The sequence below is a fragment of the Mauremys mutica genome, chromosome 3 (genome assembly GCF_020497125.1).
Source record: "Mauremys mutica isolate MM-2020 ecotype Southern chromosome 3, ASM2049712v1, whole genome shotgun sequence".
Classification (NCBI taxonomy): domain Eukaryota; kingdom Metazoa; phylum Chordata; order Testudines; family Geoemydidae; genus Mauremys; species Mauremys mutica.
The window spans coordinates 141259062-141284113 of record NC_059074.1 but is presented as its reverse complement, the minus strand read 5'-3'; the positions used below and the strand labels follow the sequence as shown (position 1 = coordinate 141284113).

The window sequence follows — 25052 nt, the reverse complement described above, 5'->3', positions numbered from 1 at the left end:
GCTATCCCAAGGGCCAGCTGGTGTAAATCGCAGTGCTGCCAGCTCTGATGAGTTTTACTGGGAGTGCTGCGATATTTGGTATTTTTCTTAAATCCCAGCTTTCTGCAGTCACATGATACCATGGCAATCCCAGCTTGCTTTCTTTTTTAAAAGTACCGGTACATTTCTAGCCTTTGTGATTGCAGGGAAAACCTGAAAACACGGACCAAGTGAACCATAAAGGCTTGGAAACCAGAGAACAAATAAAAAGAACCCCAAGTACGTGGTGTATAAAAAACCTCATGACTTTTAAAGCCAGTATTTTTCCCCCTTCTCTTTTGGTGTGGGAGGGGATGACTCATGAATTTTGAATGCTTCATTTTGGCCACTCTGAAATTGGTGCCTATCCATTGACTTCAGTGAGCTATATTTACAGTAATTTATGATCTGGCCTCAAAAGAGGACGGAGGACCTGCGTTGAGGGAAAGGTCATACCTCCTATATACCAGCACACTCTTTCAATGGACTCCAGCATAAGTTTCCTGTCCCCTTTACGCCCCTGATAACCTCAGCGGTAGCTCGATGTCCCACTTTTCCTGTGTATTTTCAAACTGAGAATTTGCTGAAGATGGGCTAGTTATATAACAAATAAACGTAAAACGGTTTAAATGTAAATTGGGCACAAAGGTCGTTGGGATTCTGTTCTGCTGTGACTATTTAGTAGTGCTGTGGAGACATGAACATATTGTCATACTTCACTGAGCCCCAGCTTTACAACTCTGTGAGTTTCATTATCTTTAAGGTTCTTTTTTTTTAATCAATCCAAGCCTATAGAATCAGCTCCTATTTTTCATTATGTGCCTTTTTAATCTCATTCTGTAACTGTGATTGTCTGTCTTGGCTGTGATCAGCCAGAAAACTTGAAAGCCTGGGCTCTTTCAGTTTAGACTATATAGTAATACAGAAACATGGATGAATCCTTTCTCTTTTACCCAGCCAAAAACAGTTTTAGGATTGCTCAAGTCAAAGATTTATATGCATAGGGCTTGTCTACATGGTGCCGTACAGGGCTGTGATTTCTAAAGCACACTAACATGTTGCACATTAATTGGTTTGTGTAGACCATGCTGGTGCACACTAAAGGTTCTATAACATGCTTTAACATAGTGCTGGTCCAACAGCTAGGTCCAGATTTGGGGCTCTGACTCCAATTCAAAGAATGTCTGCCCTCCAGCGACTCTAATAAAAGAGGCAATTGGAATCTTTGCCTTGTTCTTGTGCTACTGGGGACAGCAATACTGCAGTATTTTTACTTCATTTTCTATATTAAACTGAAGTTCTTAAGTTAGTTTAATTTCAGAACTTGGGTGGAATCAGTAAATGAGGATATGGACAGTTCATTAACAGCACCTGAACACAACCCTCCATAGTGGTGATTTATTTTAGATTTATTACATTGGCAAGTAGCGGAAACTCTCAGGAATAATTGTAACATCTTGCAAGTTCCTTGTTTAAAAATAACTTTCTATGAGTTCCAATTAAATTTCAATGGACACTGCTTGACACGTGAATAAGCATTAGGGGCCATATTTTTAGTTCTGGTCACTCTTAAATTTCTCAATTCATCATGATTGTAGAGGTGGAAAACCACACAGTTCGCTTACTCTTTACTTCCTGTTACTGCTAGAATGGTTGTGTGTGCTTTATGGGTGACACTGCTGCTTCACTCCTGCCTGTGCTTTGAGGCACTCATTTGGGATGACCTGCTTAAATTATTTGTGGCTTTGTCACTAATGAGTAAAGCAGTCATACCAAACTCTCATACTGATAAATGCTTTGTCCCACAGCAGAAAATAATTTTGTGTGTGTGTGTGTGTGTAATTTATTTTTGTGCAAACATGCTTTGCCCCAATTCATCACCCTTTGAAGTCAATGGAAAGACCCTCATTGACTTCACTTGACCTGGGTGAGGCCCAGAATGAGGCAGGGTTCCTCTTGGTTCTCTCAGAACACTGTCTCTTTCAGCATGTACTCCATTATCCTGTTGAGCACTGCTGCAGGTGCACTGACCAGTGCTGAGGAAACAGGAACTGATAGATCAGACCAGCGGTCCAGCTAGTCCTCTCCTGTATCCTGTCTCTGACAATGCCTAGTACCAGGTGTTTCTGAGGAAGGTACGGCAAACCTTATGGAAAGAATACTAAGGAAAAACCCTGCCCAGGGAGGAAATTTCTTCTTAATGCCTGTCAGCTAGTGGCTGAGTTATGCCTCAAAACTTTTTAATGCTTTCTAGTGTAACTGTGGATGTCTTCCTTATACATTACCATGCCTGATCCTTTTGAAATTGTCTTATGCTCTTAGCCTCACTAATAATCTTCCTCAATTAACTACACACATTTAATCATATGCTGTGTAAAAACTGAAATGTTTCTTTCATAAGTTTATCTTCCTCAGGGTTGCTTGGGCCACACCCATGGATGAAGTCAATAAAGTTGGTGGGAATTTTGCTATTGACTTCAATGGAGCTAGGATTTCACCCTTTAACTTCTCTTACCATAAAGCCACTGCTGCACTCCTTGCCTCACACTTTATCACTAGCCACACCTGCTAGTGGGGTCAGGTGTTTCAGGCAAACAAAGCCCCTGTGACTTCTACTATATCTTTTTTGAAAAGGGTTAACCAGAACTGCTCACATTGGACAAGGACCTCAACTGGTGTAAATACCAGTTGAGGATCTAGTCCAGTACTGCAGGTGAGGGCATGCTGGCAATACATATAAAAGCCTAATATTTTCAGTGACTTGAAGAAGAGATCTGTGAAGCTTGTTCTTTCCATCAACAGAAGTTGGTCCAATAAAAGATATTACCTCACCCATCTTGTCTATTTCATATCCTGGGACCAACACAGCTACAACACCACTGTAAATAATATTTTCAATGTCATTTTCCATCTTGTTTTTTATATATCCTAACATTTTTTTTCACAATCACTACACTTTGAGGTTTTTATCAAGCTGTTCAGTGTAATGCCTGGATCTTTTCCCTTAATGTTAACAGGGTGTCAGCTAATTAGCAGCAATGTGTAAGATTAGTTTAAATCATTCTCTCCAACATGCATTACTTTCCATTTATCATCCCTCAATTTCATCTGCCATGATGCTGCCCATATACCGAACTTTGTTAGGTCCCTCTGGAGTTCTTCACAGTTTTATTTAGTTTTGAGTATCCTAAAAAAGGTGTCATTTGCAAATTTTGCCACCTAACTATTGACCAGCTCATTTTCAGATAAAGAATAAATATATTAAAAATCACTAAGAGCATGGGATTACGTAGCCCTCCCTCAACCAGATTGGTAACATTTGAATTGAAAGGGTAAGCAGAAGAAGATTGCACACCAGCCGGTCTCATCTGGAGAGATTCACAAGTGGATGTTTCTCCCGGAGAGGATTTCACTCTTTGTACTTTTTAAATACTTCACAGCAAAATCCAGCCTCTTTGTGAAAATCTCTTGCTCTTTTTGAATCTTTCACAGTTTGCCATGATGGCTGGATGCCAGACAGGTACACAACTTGAGTTGCTGTACGACAAGATTGGGAATAGTTCCAAATAGCTGGAAACTCAAAATATCTGCAAAACATTGACAGACAATCTTGCTACCAGCTGTCTCTGTCTGACAGAATGTCATCTTGGGTTAAATCAGAAGAAAGGAAGGGACTTTCCCCCCCCCGATTTAGCTATAGTGTCAGCTTGACAACTATGCAAGAATTACAAAGGCATATACTTTAGTGAACTCACCCTTCTCTTTAGCAGGCATGTTCATAATCCTTGTAGTGATCTTTACAAAGGAGAGGCTGCTATTTGCATAAATATGAATAATATAGCAGGGGAACAAAATCTTTTACAACATAGCTTCCTCCCATAATATAAAAGATATGGTAATCATTCCAGCTAATTGCGAAGAAAGGCAAACCAGCAAAACAAAAATGTTAAAACATGTCTTAAATATAAATAAAGAAGAATGACTAACAAATTGCTATCTTGACAATGTGACAGTGTATGTTAGGACACAGAGAATATCTCTCCCCATTAGAATGAATGAGAAATCTGATTTTTTTTTTTCCAAATTTGCTATAAGTGACATCCTGTTGTTAAAGCATTTGGTGTTTATAGTTGAACTGTTTTTAAAAATAGAGCTTATAAATATTGCTAAAAATCTCAGACACTCCTTGCTTTTCATTCATGAGAGGCTCACTCTCTTAATTGTCATCTTCTCAGTAAAGTGTAAGTGAAGTGCCAGCCTCCATTTGCCGAGGGGCACTTCGACATCATTCCCTAATGAAAGTGAGTTCTAAAAACTGTTTGGAAAAGTTGGATTAGTGTTCTGCTGGTGTATTGTATACAGTGGGAAAGATTTTCTTTCCTCCAATTCCTTCTCTTTTTCAGATACTGTTTATTGTATTTCATAACATTATTTACAGAGAGACAGAGCTATGGCTCAGGTCTACAGTACAACAATATACGCATGTGGTACATAGTTATGAAGTGATGTGGGCCAATAGGCAGGTTCTGCAGGGGAATAATCAAAGTGCAGAATTTCTGAGTATTAGTTAGTATACAACATGGATGCAAAATTGAACAGTGACCTTAAGTTTCACTGTTTTAAATTACCTAGCTGTTGAGTATAAATTGGTATGCAAGCGATGGAAGTCGTGAGTGCAGCAGATTATTATGTATCTAGGGCTTCGTCTACACTTCAGTAGACTGTAGACACATGCACTGCTCTAGCGCTTCAGTGTAGATACTTACTGCAGCAATGAGAGGGGTTCTTCCATCACCCTACGTAACCCACGTCCCCGAGTGGTGATAGCTAGGTTTATGGAAGAATTCTTCTGTTGACCTAGCACTGTCTACACGGCAGGTTAGGTCAGCTTAAGTATGTCTCTCGGGGTGTGTGTGTGGATTTTCCACACCCCTGAGAGACGTAACTGTGTAGATGTAATTTTTCTGTGTAGACCAGCCCTAATAAATGGAGTATAATTTCCAGTGACTATTTTTCTAGATCTAAAATAATATAACTAAACTATTACTGATCCCCAAATCCAAAATACCTCTGAATTATGGCCAGGTTTAAACTCTGGATTTGAACCCACTCCAGATTTTGGATTATGGTCTATGGATTTGGACTATGGTCTCTAATTGATCTAACCCAAACATCCCTGGAATCTGAGGATGTATGAAATCCAGGTCCAAACTTGAAATGGAATTTTGTGGCTGAGACTCATCTCTAAGTATAAGTAATCATTGTAGTTCTCCTTTAAAGGCTATATTGGAGACATTTTTTTCCCTCCACATGAGTGCCAGTATTTACAGTGTAAGAACTTGCTGATAGCAACTGTTGGCTGTCCCTTCTTAGTGAGGGAGGCACCCCTTGTTTGTAGCTCCATCCTGTGCCCTTCAGTGATTATAATGCTGCTTATTCAGAAACTCAGTATCATTACCTGAACTAACAGGAAAATGTGATCATCTAGTGATGGTAGCCTCCTAGGAGCCAGAGAAAAGCTACAAACCCCCCAATATACATTGCACAAAAGCTGTCACATGAACTATACAAGTAAGTACACTAGCATTTATCATATAGATGGATGAGCTAATTGCTGCTGACACACACACTGGGATTGGTTGATTTTCCCTTCTTGCTAGGTTGTTGTAACAGCGTTTCAGAAAGCCGTTGGATTTTTCCTCTTCATCTTATTTTCAATTGGAATTTTTTTAATAAGTAAATGAAGCCCTATGAAAAGGTTATCAGCATTTTGCAACATTCCCAAACCACGTACAATGTTAAAAACAGGGACATTTGTTTATTTCTTAGGAAACCGGTTTTGTCTTCCCATACCCTTGTGGGCAATCTGAACCAAAAGGCCGAGTACTGAGTGGATGGATGTGAAGGCTGAACAACTCCACCATCCCACCACGGCAGGTCCTTCCAGGTGGAGGTGGAGGCAGCTTGCCATGGTAGTGTGGGGAAAGCTTTCATTGCTCTGGATAGCGCTATACCTGTCCTGTGAATAAACCGAAGACTTGCTAGATGTGAAATTCAAACACACGGTTAAAGAAGAGAGAAAACAGGAACACTTTCAGAGCACAGTTCTCTACTGGTGTAAACTGGTGCCACTCCACTGAAATCAGTGGAACTGCACCAATTTATATCGGCTGAGAATAGAGCCTTGAAAGCATTGCTGTTTTCTCCCTTCTTCTCTCCTATAGCTGATTTAATGTTCTGGTTAGGTTTTTTTAATCTTAATTTTACATATTGTACTTGGATAAATTAAAGAGACTATTACTAGGAAGTGCATAGAAAAATACTGAAAGGATTGTGACAACTAAAGAGCTTTTCTGTAGAATGGCCCTAATAGAGACACATCAGAAATACTGAAATGTATGGTCATGCAACAAGCAGCTGTCCTCTTCTAGCACCCAAATGCACCATCACCTTTCTAATATCCCCTAAGGTCTCCTTTCCTAGAAAGAGATCCAAATCAATGCCACATCTACATGCAGGTAGCTGCTTCCAAGGCTGTCAGTGAGCTAACACGCTTGCCTTCGGTCGCAGAGGTTTTCAGTATTGCAGATACATCACTTGAGATATTACAATTTGCTCCAAACTCTGTAACTATTAAAGCAGAGGATTTAAATGAAGCTGCATTTCATGTCCATGTGAAATTAAGCCCTTGCTAACAAAGCCTGTGATCATGCCCTCCTTACTCAGGCACAACTCCCCTGGAAGTCTGTAAGGAGTCAGGAATGCAGGATTGGGCCCCAAACCAGAATGAGGGCCTCCTCTTGAATTGGAATTTTGTCTTTGACCTCAATAGGAGCAGGATTTGGCCTTTTATTTGTGCTTTCCACACACTGTTAACGAAAGAGTTTGCCCTTCAGTTAGGATAGGTGCTATTTCCTTTCTAAATAAAGAGCAAACTACATAGGATCACTTTTATGTCACAGTAAAGGGAAGCAATAAGGTTACTAAATCTGAGGATTCCTGTTAATTGCCAGGTCCTGGACAACGTTGCAAGGTGATGTAATGGACTTTCTTTATTCCATCCTGGCACTAGAAGCTGTGAATGATTCCTCCTCAGAAGCAGAAAACCAACTTTCTTCCAGACAGAATCAAAATGCTAAATTAGCTATTTTACATGTCAAGGTGATTTTCTTTTCCTACAGTGACAGTTTATGGATCTGCTTAGCTCAGTATTCATCAGCTACACATCAAGGAAAAGCTGTGTCATTTTACACCACTGGTGCAAAAGATGTAGGGGGATAATCTGTCTATTTCCTCCCCCAAAAGTAGGAGCATTCAAGATAAGATTCTTCCCTTGGGAATCCGTTTTCCACGCAATTGCCCATGCATGCTGGCTTTCCTAATTCATGCCATGATTATGCACACCTTGTCAGTTTCCACTGAGCTCTCTTGCTCTTGATACATCGTGGTGTCACTCCCATTCACGATAAAAGGAGTTTTAGGTGTACCTGTCCAGAGAAAAATATAATCCCATTACATGGAATAACTGAAGTGCTTAAAGGCAAAATCCTGCCCCTTTTCAGAGGAAACTGCTTAAATTAAGCAGGGAGAGAAGTGGGGTCTGCCTTGCACTTGGCCGAAGAGCCATCTGGTGGTTTGACTGCTGCATAGGATAGTTCTGGGGATAAAGAACTACTGAGTGAGAACAAACCCTCCAAAAAGAAAAATGCTCCAAACAAAAAACCCTCAAACACTTGTTCCAGTTTGTGCATATGGCTGATCCTTGCATTTAGCAATCTGGGAGCTTGGATGCTTCCTAGCTTGCAGACAATTCCCCCTTGAAAATGAGGTGCATCAGATGGTGCCAGTAGTAGCCAGTTTCTTCCTATAGAGCTCCCTAGAATGATATGGAAGGATTTTTCCTGCTGCCTGCATGAGGCAGAAGTTTCCTATGCTCTCTTCTATCCTACTGCACCTTTGCAGCATAGGGTAGGGTTTTGCTCTAATTAGTCTCCGCCAGTTGTTAGACCAAAGGGAATTGTTTGGCAACATGTGGTTACAATCTACTTTCAGCTGAATCAGAAATTTGTATGCAAAAATCTTGCACTTAATGGTATCTTGCAGATTGGTGACATTCCCCTGAGGGTGAGGTTTCCATAAGCCTCCGGATAGATTTCCGTGATCTCTTCTTTTCGCATTTCTGTTGGAGGCAGCTCCACAGATACATGCAGAGTTGTGGAAAACATACATAAAAGATTGTGAGAGAACACACCAGGATGGAAATTGATTATGCAGGATGTTTCAGTAACATCAGTTATACACGTTTCATTGCTGGGCTTTGTGTATAGATTGTGATTATAATATTCACAGTAAGAATATGAGGAAAAGGGACAGATTATTTTGCTTTAGAGCCTCATAGAAGTGATTTCATGGTGAAGGTTTAGATGGCACTTCAGTTTAAATTTCCCATTTCCTGTCATGTATAGCTTTCAAAAAAAAATCTGTAGATTGAAACTTCTCATGTATGGTCTTCATTTAGAAAAAAGAATTAAAGTGTTATTTGAAAAAAATCCATTCAATCCATTCATGAGTATCTGATCTTGAAAATAAAAATGTTTGGAAATTGTTCATTACTATTTAATGCTTGTATAATTTGAAAAAAACAGTTCTGCTGTAAAACCATCCTGGATGTGGAACTGGAGATGGGTCAAAATAGGAACCTTGGGTCAGAACCCCTTTTATTCAACTGCATTCAGATCCCAGATCTGAAACACCTCTCCACCCCCACCCAAATTATAGTCCGAAATGGACAGGTTCTGCTTTCTGGTTTGGATGCTGCTGATGTTTCAAGATTCCTCCCATTCAAAAACAGAGAAATCTCACCATTCGGGACCAAAGTCCCATGAGTTGAGATTTCAAGATTTTGATGCTATTCACTCCAAATCCAAACTTGAATTGCTCTCCTGCTTGAATTCTAGCCTAAACTTATACTGGAGCCATCCACATACAATACCTTCAGCCCATTTTTATTTTGGAAAAAAGCAGATCATATTTAGTATATTGCCTTCCGTCTTGATTTATGGCTAGTGCAATACATAGAGAACTAGATCCCCAATAGTTTGATGTATCCTCTTTGACATCAATAAAGTTATACCAATTTACTCCAGCAGAGGATTTGTCCCCATATGTTCACAGGCGTATATATTACCTTTGTCATGCATGTGTTTTAAGTGCCTTGTTTAACTGGGTGATATAACCATTAGTGATTATCACTGTCATTATTTTTAGGGCCAGGTTGTACTAGGCATTGTACAAACACACAGTAAGGGTACGTCTATACTACTCGCTGGATTGGCAGATAGTGTTCGATGTATCGGGGATCGATTTATTGCATCTTGTCTGGACGCAATAAATTGATCCGCGAATCGACGCCCGCACTTCACCTCAGCAGGAGGAGTAAGCGGAGTCAACGGGGGAGCCGCAGCAGTTGACTCGCCGCTGTGAGGACGGCTAGGTAAGTCGAACTAAGATACTTCGACTTCAGCTACGTGAATAGCATAGCTGAAGTTGCGAATCTTAGTTCGAACCCCCTCTCCCCCCTGCTAGTGTAGCCCAGGAGAGAGAGTTTCTGCCTTGCAAAGCTTACAGTCTAGTTGAAGGCAAGATGCAACTGGTGGGTGAAACAATCAATCAGAAAGGAATGAGGCAGGGAGGATGTAGGTTACACTGAATTGCAAGGCAGTGCTTGCCACTGCTTTGGGGGTAGGTCAGGAAACCTCTCGGTATCGTATATCAGACTTACAATATATACCCTCTAAGGGTATTGAATGTCTACTCAGGATAAACACTGCTCAACACACTTTTTGTGAATTCATGGGCAGTAGCTGCAGAGCTGTGACATGACCTAAGGAGTTTCAACCAGCGAATCCCAGGCTGGCAAAAGCTAGTCAGTGTTCAAAGTAATTTCTTCATATCTTTTGTACATCTTGCTGTTGGTGAAAGGTCTCACATAGGACTACTACTGACAGAAAAAGCAGATGGGTTTACAGCTCAACAGATGCCCCTATTACCTTTTGACACAGAGGTCTCCAGTTCAATATCTTGCTGTAATGAATTTCTTACAAAGAAAGATAATCCTTTGTTTGATGTTTACTCACTTGGTTACCTGATGTAGTCTGGATGAGCCGCACCAGACTTTGCAGTTTTTATGTTTAATCTTGTTCAAACGTGCTTATTCATGACCTGCTTTCATTATCATGATGGGTGAGCTGGCACTTTCATTCAGAGTCCCTATTTTTATAGTGAATTGCTTGTGGAAGGTGCTGGGCTGACAGTTTTACAGATTAATATTCCCAGAAATGGGCAAGTGCAATGCAAACTTCCATGGACCACAGTGCCTCAACCCTGACCTAGAAGATCACTCCACCTATGTGCAAGAGGTGCCCTTTTAATCAATGTCACTTTATTACTTAACAAACCGAACTAAATGTGGTTTTTCAGAGGTGGGCCTCGATGAAAACCCCACATCCAAATACCCTAGAATTATCTGAATCCAAACTGTATGGCTTGCCTTTTCCTACATAAAAACCAAACCACATCCTCAGCTCAGAACAACCTTTGCACCTTGGGCCCCATGTTTAGCTTTTCTAAACTTCCTAAATTTGCTTCTCTGACCACTTGGGTGGCACATTTTAGAGCAAAGCAAATTTCTATACTTAAGCGGGTGAATAGTGGAAGCACTGACTCCAGCTGAATTATATTTCTATAAATGGTACTGTGTTAAGAAAGTAAGTAGGCTACAGTATGATTAAGCTGATCTGTGTATCATGAGCACTAAAGTAGTCTAAAGTGAAGAGCTCTTTTCCTGTATAGATCTTCTGTAGATAAGATTTATAAAAACATACACTTATAAAATATCGAACATAGAAATACACACACATAGACCAACACACTGAGGGAATTCACCATTTGTCATAAACATATTAATTATATAGGGATAGATCATGATACCCTCTGTTATAAAGAGGTATATCTTACTCCATACGTAGTCCCAAGTAGTCAGTGGGACTACTTGGCCGTGAGTAAGGGCTCGGTTCTGCAATGGGTCACGCCCTTTGACCTTGATCCAGCAAAGCGCTATGTGGGCTTAACTTTGAGCACATGAGTTGTCCTGTGAGACTACTCATATTCTTAAAGATAAACACGTGGTTAAGTGTTCTGTTGGATTAGGGCCTGAGTGCTGAGCACATTGCAGGGTCAAGCCCTAAGGTACTGCTAAATGCGAGTAAGGATATCACAATCTATCCGACAACTTTTTGAATGTTTCCACAAAAATGTATAGAGATATAGGCCATGTCTACACTACAAAGTTATGTTGACCTAAGTTATGTCGGCATACAAGTACATTGCACGTGTGCATGCATACTTGGCTTCTTGAGTATGCGATGCATGCCGCCACCAGGAGGGCTTCTATTGATGCAGAAAGCAGTGCACATGGTAGGTATCCCACCATCCAGTGCAGGGTCTTTTTGGGAAGTTTTTGAAATGCCTGATGGGGCTAAAACAAGTCATTCAGGGGTGACTGGGAGCATGGGGTCAACTTCCCATAATGCAGTGTTCTCCATCCCATGACTTCATCTGCATCCCATAATATTTTGCCCCTTCTTTTCAAAACCCACACAAACTTGCATATCCCTCCTCGCTGTCCGCCATCTCCGACAGAAGCATTGCTCCTGCACAGCTTTGCACTGTTGTCATGAGTGTTTCGAGCATGGGTCACCTGATTCTGCAGTATTTGCAGAGCTGCAAGAGGAGCTGTGAAGAATATGACAATTCCTTGGAGGCTAAATTGCTGTGGAACATAGAAAGAGACAATTCAAGGTTATTGTTGGCATTCACAGATCAGTTGGACATGGTGGAGCGCCAGTTCTGGGCCCGAGAAACAAGCACTGACGGGATCGCATCGTAATGCAGGTGTGGGTTGATGAGCAGTGACTGCAGAGCTTTCAGATGCACAAGGCCACATTGCTGTATCTGTGTACCAAACTCACCCCAGCCCTCTGGCACAAGGACACCAAAACGAGAGCTACACTGACAGTTGAGAAGCGAGTGGCAATTGCACTGTGGAAATTTGCAACTCCAGATTGCTACCAGTCCATTGGGAATCAGTTCGGAGTCAGAGGCCATTGTCATACAAGTGTTCAGAACCATTAATTGCCTCCTGCTACACAGGACTGAGAATGGGCAATGTGCAGAATTTCGTGGATAGCTTTGCAGCAACTGTGATGGGGAAACAGATGGCCCGCATAGCCCTGTTTGGGCACCAGACCACCTTGCCACAGAGTACATCAACAGAAAGGCCTATTTTTCTATGGTTATGCAAGTGCTGGTGAATCACTAGGAACACTTCACCAACAGCAATGTGGGCTGGTCAGAGTGGGTCCATGACATGTGCATCTTTAAGGATACAGGACTGTTCAGAAAGCTGCAAGCAGGGACTTTCTTTCCTGACTGGTGAATTACCATTAGGGATGTTGAAATGCCAACACTGATCCTGGGAGATCCAGCCTATGCCTTGCTCCCATGGCTCATGAAACTGTCAGCAGGCCACCTTGACAGCACCAAAAAGTGCTTCAACCAAAGGTTCAGCTGGTGCAAAATGACCGTTGAATGTGCCTTTGGTCATTGGAAGAGTCTCTGGCATTGTTTACTTACAAGATTGGACCTCAGTGAGAAAAATATCTCCATGGTTATAGTTGTCTGCTGTGTCCTGCATAATATCTGTGAAGCAAAGGGGAGAAAGTTTCTGCTGGTGTGGAGGGCAGTGGTGGAACGGGTGTCTGCTGATTTTGAGAAGCCAGATAATAGGGCTATAAGAAGAGCTCAGTGTGGAACTATATGGCTCAGGGAGGCTTTGAAAGATCATTTTAATAGTGAGCCGGAGTAGTGTATGTTGCTGTAGTGTGCTGTACCTTACAGTCTAACTTTAGAAGGGAATGTAAAGCATGTAGCAACTCTGTCTCTCTCTCTTTATTGTTTCACTACCTCTTCTAGCACAAGTAAAAATGATTAAATCAATGGATGGGTCCCACTACTTTGGGGGTTCCAGCCCTGTAATTTCAAAATAAACGGCATACCTACCTGAGGTTCCTTCCTTTGCATCAGGCTCACCTGTGCTCAAATAGCAGGACTGGCTGGACTGCAGTGGAGTGAAAAACAGGTCCTGTCTCACTGTGCAGCTGGGTCCCCTGATCACCTGTCTCCCATATGCTGCCTCTTCTTCCTCATCCATCTCCTACTCCTCACAGTTCACTGCAGGGGCCTGTGACTTGAGCTCCTCAGAAGTATCCACGGGGCTTTTGGGGGTGGTGCTGGGGTTTCCACTGAGGATGGCTTGCAGCTCTTTGTAAAAGCAGCATGTCTGTGGTTCAGCACAAACTAACCAAGTAGTGTACACCAGGCCAAAGGGTAAAATCAGGACGCCATTGAAATCAATAACAAACTTCCCATTGATCAACCCATTTCACCCATTTATTCTTTGACTGTGAGGTGTAAAAACAGCCAAATTAAATATCACGTCCTTGGTAAAACTGGAAAGATGAAAACAGCCTTGCTGCTGCTTTTTGTTAGTTTGGTAGGATTTTTGCTTTCTATTTTCCCCCCATTTTTAAAGAAGTCAAGACTATTTTGATGACAACTCCTTGATAAGGAGCAGCACTGATGAACCACTAGCTTCATTTAGCCAACATTATACCCATGTATGATTCTGGCAAAATGAGTAATTTAAGGCAACCCACTGGCATTCTTCCCACTTTGTCTCCTTCAATACAGTAAATGCAAAAGAGCTGAGATTAGAAAACTTGTTTGATAAAACTCCAGCAATTATCGTTAGGATTTTCATTCCTTAATGCTCCCTTCTGTTGTCTATGTAAATTAGCATGTTCAGCATTTTGCTCTTTACTGGAAGGCTAATATTTGATAGTTTCAACACAGACTTTCTTTTTTGCATTATGCTGTTTGTCTTCCTGTAACTGCAATCTTTAAAATACTCAACTGGCAATTGCTATTTTAGTTGCTTATTTGAACCAGGCAAATTGTAGAATAAAAGGTTTTTAAATTGTCTGCTTTATATTAGTGCTGTCCTCAAAGGACTGAAATTTGCTTTGGGGAAAAGCAAAGGGCCAAGTAATAACATTTTCTTTTTCTAAAAGCACTGCCAGGAAGTTAATTTCAGAGAGCTTTTTTTTTTAATTATTATTATTAAATTTCTCAGCCTTCCTTTCAAACACTTTATTAGGAACATGGCTCATTTATTTGGTGGGGATGGAGGTGGAAAGCAAGCTCATTAATTCATATTGTGGGCTAAGTGTAATGTTAATATTGGCAATGATTTCATTTTCCTAATAGACTGTCATTGTAAAAAGTTGATTTTTTTGGTGGGGAACCTTAAAGAAGAGGAGGGTTTTGTCTCTCCACTTTGCAGTGTAGTTCTTATACTGAAATTTGTAAAGCCTTTGGAATTGAAATGGTTGCCCTACATCAAGTAAAAGTGCCTCAGCTTAGCAGTTTTATCAAAGAAATAATGAAAAATTGGAGTAAAATTTCTCCTATTAATTAAGATTAGATGGAGCCTTTTTGCCCAGCCCTGAGTAAAGGACAGCACATAGTTGTGCTGCCCTAGGAGGAGCCACAAGAAAAAACTGTGATTCAGGGTCACAACTCCTTCCCTCCTCTTCTCTTGCTCCAGGATGGGGGAGGAAGTAAGTTGAAAGGATACAGATTGTTCCCACTTACTGCTCATCCCAGCTCATCTCGGGTGTGTGTGAGAGTGTGCACGAACTAGGGTGATCAGAGGGCAAGTGTGAAAAATCAGGATGGGGGTGGGGGTAATAGCCTATTTAAGAAAAAGCCCCCAAAATCGTGACTGTCCCTATAAAATCGGGACATCTGGTCACCCTAGCACGAACACAGACACACTCAGATTGAGCTGAGGTCTGCCCTGGCCCTGCTTGCTGAGAGGAGCACCTGTATTTCAAATTCTTTGCTGAACTCCAGACCCAAGGTTCATGCAAGTCTACATGCCACACAGGAGGTTAGATGTAGGGACTTTACTCCCCATTGCATCCCTGCATAGTTGTGTAAGACAAAGATTAGAGAAGTGCTCCATGAAAGAGTGATGTCTGTATATTTGTAAATAGTTAATAGATAAAGTTCCAGGAGAGGGTAATCAAGAATGGGTAGCATAGCTACTGGGTTTTGTAGGACCAATAAAACTTCTTGTTGGTTGTGCACTACAAATTGTTTCTTGAGTTCAGCTCTTTACATGCAGCTCTGAACAGGTGCAATTTCGCCCTTAAAGAGAGGCCATTGGATTGTAGGTTGGAAGATAAATAAATCCTTGTAAGATATCGTAGCGAGTTTGATAACTGTGACTACAGTTATAAAAAGAAGGTGAGACCAGTGCTTCTTTATTACTGTCTGCTATAGAAATATGTAATACGTGGCTTCTGGGTGCAATTTGAGGTGTTGACTCTGGTCTGTGAAGCCTTGGGTGGTTTTGGTCTTGGCTAGATGAGAGCCTGATTCTCTCCCAAAGTACCAGTGTGCCTGTTAAGATCATTGTTCTCAACAATACCTAGATTAGAATATCTGGGAGAGCTGCTTAGGTACTGGAAATTCTGACATTTAAAAAAACCCCAAAACTTCCAATTCAGAATGAAAAGCTGAAATTACAAAATTTCCCGCAAAATGAAAATTCTGAAATATTTTGATTCAGGACCATCGAAATGTTTTGTTTAGATAGTATTGAAATATTTAGTAAAAATTAAGCATCATATGTTAAAATATATTAAAATTAATATTTTAATATAAAAGGCCAATTGAAATTAACCAAAAAGATACTAACAAAATATTTTGACTTTTTCCTGTTGAAAAATTGTGTTGAAATGACATGTTCCCACAACATGTTTTGTTTTTCAATGAAACTGCATTTTTTAAAGAAAAACTGTTGAAAGCTGTTTTTTGACCAGCGCTAATATTTGGGGACTTCAGACAAGGCACTCACTGTGTAGGGCCCATGATAGGGAGGCTGTTTGTCTGGTTACAAACCAGAGAGTCCTTTTCTTTGGTGGTTTGTCACTCACGGTACTGAGACAAAACCAGATGTAGCAGAAAGGGGATGCCACTCTGCCCACACCGGTAAGCCCTCACACACGTAGATGACTCGTGGCTCTCCATACTGGTGGAGGTGGGCGGGACAATCTAAAGGGGAGGACAAGGGACTGCCCAACTTGTCTCCTCTTCCCAGCGACTTCCCCCCCACCTCCCCCGCATCCAGCCTGGGGCCGCTGTGCTCTCTCCACTCCACATTATCTGTGGGTGGGTGCTCTGTCCTTCTCCCGCTGCACCTCCCCTCCTGGGCACACTTGGCCGTTCTCCCTGGCAGCTGGGCCCAGGCAGGAAGTGGGACGGAGCCACTTCGTACATAGCTGAAGCTGGCTGCTCTGGGTGGCTGCTCTGTGCCGCACAGCAGCTGCCTGCGAGAGAGGCTGGCTGGGGAGGGGTGGCGGGCCGCTCCCTGCTCAGCTGCTGGCGAGGATTGCCATGTGTCTGGGTTTTGACTGGAAAGTTCAGTCGAAAGGGGATCTCTCAGGCTCCAGTCAGATTTATTGAGCAGACACCAAAAATCCAGTTACCATGGGCGGTGAAATGGCAGCCCCTGTCGCTTGGGGGGACTCCAGCTTGCTCGGCCCCTGTTCCTGGCGGCCTGCCGCCACTGCCGCCTCCTCCCCAGCCGGGCTCTTTCTCAGGCAGCTGCTGTGCTGCACAGAGCAGCGTCCCAGCGGCTGGTGTGAGAAGCAGCTGGCCCCCCTGCTCCCCACCCAGGCTGTCTGCTAGGGGGGTGCTTGACCCAACATCCCTCCCCTCCTCCGCCACACGTTGCCTCTGCCCTCACATACTGTGTGTGCAAGATCATGCTGGTGGGGGTGGGGCGGTGAACTCTTCACAATGCCCCCCACTTCTCTCCCCCCCCCCGTGTGGTGTGATCTCACATGCACCATGAGCGGGAAGTCATGCTGAGGGGGTGGGGTTACGCCAGTGGGGGCAGGTCTGAGCCATTCCTGGAAGTTCCGGAAAATCCAATATTCTGGGAATGTGTGAACAGCCACCCTAGCACTTAACTCTGCACTTTGCCTCTCCTTCTGGAGCATCAGAGCTTGTTTCTGTTGACCTGGGGTCCAGTGTAAGACTCTTCTTTTCACTGAGCCTTTTCTGGGAATGGAGGGTGGGTTTTGTCAGAGGGGCTTCAAGGTAAATTTGAGATAGGAGTCCATTTTGGCTTAACATTAATTGTTTACAGTTTAGTTAGAGCCAGTCATGGCTGGCCCCTTAGGAAGAAGTGATGTTTCACTGTCTTCAGTGCTTTTTAAAATCTCTAAATCAAGGATTTTTTTTCTTTTCTTTTACTCTTTCTCTGCTCTTTGAAAGCTTGCTGCTGCCAAATGAATATGATAACTTGTCCAGCCCCCTTCTTCTTGTGATTAACTTTGTGTTTGGTTGTTTGCTTTGTTGTTTTGATTGATTGATTGTACTCTGCACTGTTGTCTTAATCTGAGTGAGAGGGGCTAATCCTTTAGCAATTAACATGGTACTTGGGTCAAGGACAGGGTTGCATTACAATGAATAGTACTGCTTAGGGGGAAAGGCTGTGCCTGCACTGAAGACATGGCTGGGGGAAGTGCTTAATTTTTGCCAGGGCTGAGCCCCGGCACCTCTACCCTTGGCAGTTCATAGCCCTCACACCCCTGGGCTTGCTGCATCAGTTATGATGGTAAAACAATTGCTTGAGCCCTGGCACCTCGTTCATGACAAAGTAAGCACTGGCTGTGGGGAAAATGCAAAGGATGTCTTTCGTGCAGGTTGTATAATGTATTACTGGGGGGATGAGAGAAACCACATTGAAGCAGATTGTGTTATAGTAGCCACCTTCCGTTCAGGCTAAATGAGGAAACTATTAAATGCCCTGTTGCTTTGGTTGAAAAGGTAGGAGCCATCACCCAAAACACAGACTACATGTAAGGGCGCTCAGAAATTTGAACTATGTTGGTAGTGGTTGAGGGGTTTCACTGGAGGCTGAATTTAAATGCAGGGGTGGGGGACTATTGGTTATTGCAGCTGTGTATATGAGAGAGCGAAGGGGGAGAAACATCACAGGAACACACACTGAGAAAGAAGCCCCAGAGCACTCCTGGTATTGTACTCTACCCTGGTCTACACTAGGAGGGGGGGGGGGGGGATTGATCTAAGTTGGGGGAGGGATAGCTCAGTGGTTTGAGCATTGGCCTGCTAAACCCAGGGTTGTGAGTTCAATCCTTGAGGGGGCTACTTAGGGATCTGGGGCAAAAATTGGTCCTGCTAGTGAAGGCAGGGGGCTGGACTCAATGACCTTTCAAGGTCCCTTCCAGTTCTAGGAGATTGGTATATCTCCAATTATTACCTTTATTACGCAACTTCAGCTATGTGAATAACGTAGCTGAAGTCGACGGACTTAGACCTACTCACCATGGTGTCTTCACTGCGGTGAGTCAACTGCTGCCGTTCCCTTGTTGACTCTGCCTGCGCCTCTTGCAGCGGTGGAATACAGGAGTTGACGGGATCGATCGCTGCCCGCCGATGCAGCGGATAATGTAGACATACCCATAGAAAAAGTGAAGAGAGAGAGCATTTGGGTAGAGTGCTGGTTGGAAGGAGGTTTGGAATGGTAAACAAAGTTCCAAACAGCTCCTGCTGTTTGATTCGTACTGTGTTCAGGTAAGACTTTATATACATCCTTTGTAAATAAACAGGCTTGCATCAGAGAAATACCTGACTCCAGCATCAGTTTCTCCTTCTAACACAGTGGTCCCCAACCTTTTCGTCTGGCGGGCGCCAGACGAAGGACTGTGGCGGCGGTGGAGCATCTGCCAAAATGCCGCCGAATTTCTGCGACGTTTCGGCGACGCTGCCTCTCGATGACATCACTTGTCCACGTTGGGGACCCCTGTTCTAAGAGAACAACCCACTGCACTCGGAATCTTGGTTAAATCACTCAGCCCAAAAGTATCCCCCTAGGTTGGGAAAGGGAAGAGTGGGGCAGACAATACAAGTTTGGAATGAATATGCAGTATTATTTTAAATGAAAAAAGAATGGGGCAATCAGCTGAGAGGAGGCTGCTGGAATAAAGCACAACCATGCAGCAACTCCTTCCTACTGTCCTCTGCCTGAGAAAGCTAGCGTGGGGCACACCAGGGCTGGTTATGTTCACCACTGAGCTGTCATCCGTACATCATGGTGTATATTGTACATGCTGCTACCCCACTGGTATAAAATGAGGAATAACTACCTAAAAAGTGGTAGGTAAAAGGTGGTAAAAGAAAAATATTTGCCAATACTATCCAAAAAATAGTAATAAAAAACAAGTCAACTAGAGTTTGGCCTCAGGAGCAACAGAATAAGGACATTGGGTCTTGGTCCAATAATAGCACATACCGTGTTTTTCATATTATAAATACTGTCCAAGTAAAACTGCTTGCAAGTTTACCATTCTCATTGTCTAGATGGGGAAACTGAGGCAGGGAGCTGCCATGACTTGCCCAAGTTTACCTAGCAAATCACTGGCTGAGCCAAGATTAAAACTCGCGTCTCCTACTCTCAAATTTATTCTACTGGACAATTCAGCTACTATTGTTACTTAAGAGGGGATCAAACCAGCATTATATTGGTAGGGCAAATAAACTGCTGGTGTTTTCACATACACTACAAAAAGAAAACAAAACCCAAAAGAATGTTTCTAGGCCTGGTCTACCTTCATTCTCTCTCCAAAATCAGACAGTTAAAAAGAAATCAGGTTGAAGACGGGATGCTGAAATAGAGCAAATTTTGTTTGTTCAAGCTCCTGATTTCCTAGATGAATGTCTCATAACCCATTAGGGTCCCTCATTGAGCCCCACTCCCTAGTTACTTGAGTACTGGGCCTTTACTCTTCAATCTGCCCCGACAACTGTAAAGGTTTGCAGGACTGGATCCCTAAACTGTATTTAAGAAAGAAGTTTAAAATTACAGCAACAATATAACTGCAAAGTAATTACACTGAATGTGGCTAAAGTCATTTTTTTAAACTGCACTGTAGTCAGTGGACCACACAGTTTCAAAATGTGCCCATTTGGCATGTTCAACACACCAATGTGGTGACAATGGCACATGTTTTGTTTTGGCATGTGGGAACTGTAAACTGTCATGGCATCTGCGGATATATTGGAGAGTCAGGTACATTCCTGACTGATTTTCGAGCTCAGAATTTATGCAAAGATCCAGTACGCTGAACATTACAGGGGGCAGTATCTCTTGTGATTAATGTGCATTATCTTTTTGCTACCAGCCTTTTGAATGCATTGAAGCTGATACAATATACTGATGCTCATGCTGATACTTAGCACTTACATGTTCAAAGCCCTGTACACGCATTAACTAATGAATTAACATAAGCCTTCATTTCCATAAAATGGTTTAGTATAATAAGGCATTGTGGAGATTCATTCACCTCTGTGGGCTCAGGCCATTACAGTCTGTGCACTTGCAGTGAAGACTGCAACAGTTGTCATTCTCTCTCAGTTCTCCACCGCCCACCCCTGGAGCTCCCACCAAAGGAGAGGGCAGCTTTAATTTCAGCCAGGGCTCCGTAGAGTCCATTAGGCTGGTTCTGCTCACTTTTTAGGTTGCACCTGCTTCTTCTCAACCTCCTCTGATGGAGCACGAGTTTAGTTGTGCCAATCCAAATCCCTTTCCTTTGAATGGACTTTCCACCATTGGGGTCTAGAACCTGGAGTTCCAGAAATGAATGGGCACAGGCATATTTTAAGTGCCTGTGTGCTCTAGTGTTCCAGGCAACATTAAAACACTGTCAATATTGCAGTTGTTTCATTCATAGAAGGCTAAGGCTATGCCATGTTTTGGCCTTTGCTTCCAGTGTCTTGGACAGATGTTTCCTTTGGCATAGTGATTTAGAATAGTGGGTTTCAAAAATTCGAACTTCAAATAATATATACATTCTTAAAAGTTACAAGGTCCAGGAATAATTGAATCTTAAATTAGTGGACTAGAAATAAGTCAGGTAAAGTAATGCAGGGATCGATTCAGCTGTGGGTTACATCAAATCGCATAACCTACGGAGTAGGTTTCTCAGTTGTGGAAAGTCTACTCAGAGAGAATTGTAGTGGTACAAGATACTCAGAGGAATCCAGCCCAGCCCTGAAAAGGCATGACCCTGGGGAGATGCGTTGACTGAGTCAGTGCATTCTTCCAACAGCCTCCACTGCCTCCCATGGACATCCATGACTACTTAAAGCTACCCTCCCCAGACAGAACCCCCAGTGGCGGGTGGTTGTACAAATAAAACCTGTCCTCCCTCAGTGGTGAATTTCTCCTGCAGCACAGTAGCCCCTACTGGTGCAGAGCCAGAAAACTGGCCATTCCCTGTGCCATTGTGAGGATTTATTGAGTCCATAACAAGGCCACACTGCTTTACTAACAACTCCCTCCTTTCTCATATGGCATTATCAGCTGCTCAGAGCATGCAAGGTAAATCAGTGTCTTTCCTAACACTGTTCCTGGACCGCATACTTCCCGGGGCACACAATTAGACTAAAATGTGGGGAATTGTGTAGAAGGGTCTTAGGCTTCCATCCTGCCGGTTGCAGAGCGGAGAGGCACACCTCCCATCTAATCTGGGGGTGGGGGAAAGGTGCTGAGCATTTGCAGCTCTGATTTGTAGACGCCTCTCAGGACCAGGGTTGCAGTTGAGCTAAACCCTGCTTCACAGAATGGTAGTGATGCCATTGTCCAAGACAATTGTAAACCAGATACAAGCAAAAGTGCAGCCAGATCAGTAGTGCTCCACTGCTCACCTTCCTGGAATGTAAGTAGCACAACATCAAGCTAAGTAGCTTCTAGTGAGTCTCCAGTTGCACTCTCTCTGCAGGATTGACCCCCTAGACAGGTAGATTGTCTGTAGGGACCAATCTGAGGCTGAGCCTTTTGTCTTAGAACATCAAATGGAGTTCTGTAAGGTTGTACGTTTTATGGTGCTGTGTTGTGCTCCCTTCCAAAATTATTTAAATTGTATTCATGAAGATGAACATTGAGTTTGCATTTGTAAATCTGCTGTAGATTTATGTTTAGAAGTCACGCTTGTAATGCAAACTAGATGAAATTGAATTTTGTGCAAAACCGTGATTAAAAATATGGCAGAAACAAAAGATAAGGCTTCCTAGGAGTGGAAAGATTAGTCTGAGAGTCACTTCTGGTGTTTGCATTTCATAAGTCATGATTTGAAGCTCTCAGTTGTTGTAGACATCTCAGTTTTCTGTAGTTAATTTTGAAACTGTGTTATGTATTTTGTGAAAATGAATGGGATATGGCAATGGAGAAGAGAGGACGGGGTGAAATGGAAAGATGAGTAAACATATATTAATGTATGTCAAAAGGTTATTCTGTGTTTGCCAGGTAGCAATAAATGTACTAGGAGCAACAAAGAAAATGCCAATATAGAAGAGCATGGAAATAGCAGAAGAAATAAATCAAAGGTAGTGAATGTCATATAAAACTTCAAGCATAGAAGAAGAAAAGAAATATTACAGTGATGTTTCAAATAATTTTTTTAAAGCGGGAAGGGAGAAATGGAGAATGAATAGATGGAAGAAGAGGTTGAAAAGAAGATTTTCATTTCCAGTATATAAAAAACAAAAGGGGAGGGTCGGAAATAAGAGATGGCATGCATTATGGTTTGACAGAAGAGGTACATGTTGACAGAAGAGGTACATGCATGTTCACAAAAGAGGATGTCTGACAGATTTGAGAAATTTAGGCCTGGTCTACACTTGGGGTGGGGGAGAGGAGGCGGCAGGGATTGATCTAAGTTACGTTACATGAATAACATAGCTGAAGTCGACGTACTTAGACCTACTCACTGCAGTGAGTTGACTGCTGCCGCTCCCCCATCAACTCTGCCTGTGCCTCTTGACGGGAGAACGCTCGGGGGTCAATCGCTGCCCGCCGATCGGGCGGGTAGTGTAGACATACCCAGACTTAAGTTTACATTGGGAGGGGCCATACACCGTGACTAAAGTGTATCTAAAGTATGTCTACACTGCATGCTTACTTCGGTATGAGTATGTTGCTCAGGGATGTGAAAAATCCACACCCCTGAGTAACGTCGTTATACCAACCTTAACTTCCCCATGTAGACAGCGCTATGTCAGTGGGAGAGCTTCTGCCTCTCACACAGGTGGTATTATTAGCTGATAGGAGAGCTCTCTTCTTTTGGTTTAGAGCATCTTCACTAGATGTGTTACAGCAGCATAGCTGCATCGGTGCAGCTGTGCCAATGTAAATTTGTAGCGTAGACCTGCTTCTGGATATATTCAGTTAAAATATCTGGACCAAATTCATTCTTGGTGTACCTGAGGAATTTACTGGAGTTGTACACTGGATGAATTTATCCCTCTCTTTCTCCCGCGTCTGTTCAGTGAATCTCAATATTCTTGCACTTTTCACCTCTGGCAGTGTTGGGATGCCTCCTGATTCATCTACAGTGCCAAAGCTAATATTGACAAATCTGACTTTTTAGAAAAGGTGCATGCTCTGAGGCTTTGCCAGCCAGACTAAATCATGAATTGCTGAAACTACTCATTGGGATGAGTGACTTACTCCAACCAGCTACTTACTATCAATCAGCAAGACAAAGCTTGGGAAATATTGAGCAACCTTATATAATTAAAAAATGGAAATGCAGAAAAATGAAGAGGCAGCCAGAGCTCAGACTCTGAACAAGTTTATGTAGAAACTCTCTTAAATTATCCAAGAAAATGGTTAAAAACAGAGTAGTAGACTGAGAAGTAAGGGAAAAAAAATGAGTATTTGCCACACAGCTATCACAAATATCTCTTAATTTAATTGTAGGAGTAATCCCAGCAGTTTCTTATTTGTTTTTTGGCAATGATAACTTTTAATGTTGATTAAGCTATTAGATGTTTGGAGAAGAGGAAATCAGGAAAATCAAACATGGAGCTCTTGTAGGGAAACTGAGATCATGTGAAAACAATGAGATCAGAGATGTTGCTGCTTTCATGTAACTACTTTCATCCTGACACTGATGACATTTTTGTGAAGGAGAATGCTGTGAATAGGGAGAAGGGATGCCAGTTTTCATAAAGCAGATCAGATGAGGCAATCATTGAAGTACAGTATCAAAATTACGATTTTGTACTGTAAATAGTGCAAGAAAACTGAGAGCTGTGCAGATGAAGTCAGACATTAGGGTACGAAAGTTAAAAAATATTCCTAGTGTTGTTAAGAGTTTTTAAATGTTGTGAGAAACAAACCTTTACTGTGTTTACTGTACTGTTAGCATTCATATTTGTTATTCTTTCTTACTTTATTTGTATAGATCCCAGTTAAATAAGGTACTTAATCACATGCCTGAGTTTAAGGCAATGGAGGCTTGATCCAATGCCCAGTTAAAAGTGGATTATTCATGTCAGTAGGCTTTGGATCAGGCTTTGAATGAGGATTCACACTGAATTCACAGTTTACTACTATGCTTAAAGTTAGGCCTGTGCTTGATTACCTTCCTGAATGGGAGCCATACTGCTTAAAGAAGGCTTAGTGGTTTAGAGGGAAGAATGAAGACAATGTTCTTGCCAGGAAGAGTTTACAATCTAAGGTCCTGATCTTGCAACTGATAGTCCATAGACGGAGGTCAAGGTGCAGGGATCCCTTCCTTCATTCATCCAGCTACATCTTCTTGGAGCTTCTTTATACTACAGGGCTATAGGACTGTTTAGCCTTAACTTTTTTGTTTTTAAGATACTGCTCCTAGTAATTGCCTAAGAGATTCTTCCATTAAAACTAGATTATAATGCCCCACGTGGGCTCAAAGAAGGGGTAGTTTTTAATCAGAGATTTTCAGTAGAAGCCAAAACCTACAGAACCTTAGTCAGTGCAATCATTGATGTCAATG

At 42.3% G+C, this 25052-nt stretch overlaps 1 protein-coding gene across 3 annotated transcripts in view; it reads left to right on the top strand.

Annotated features, from left to right (window-relative positions):
* Positions 1-25052, top strand: part of SMYD3 (SET and MYND domain containing 3) — a 642972-nt gene that overhangs the window by 329156 nt on the left and 288764 nt on the right. Inside the window, exon 1 of one of the 3 annotated variants that reach the window (XM_045009341.1) lies at positions 17187-17239. The exons of the other annotated variants lie outside the window; for them this stretch is intronic. The gene's annotated coding sequence lies outside the window, so the exon portion shown is untranslated. Of the gene's footprint in view, positions 1-17186; positions 17240-25052 lie in introns of those variants that run through there. 3 annotated transcript variants of the gene reach the window in all.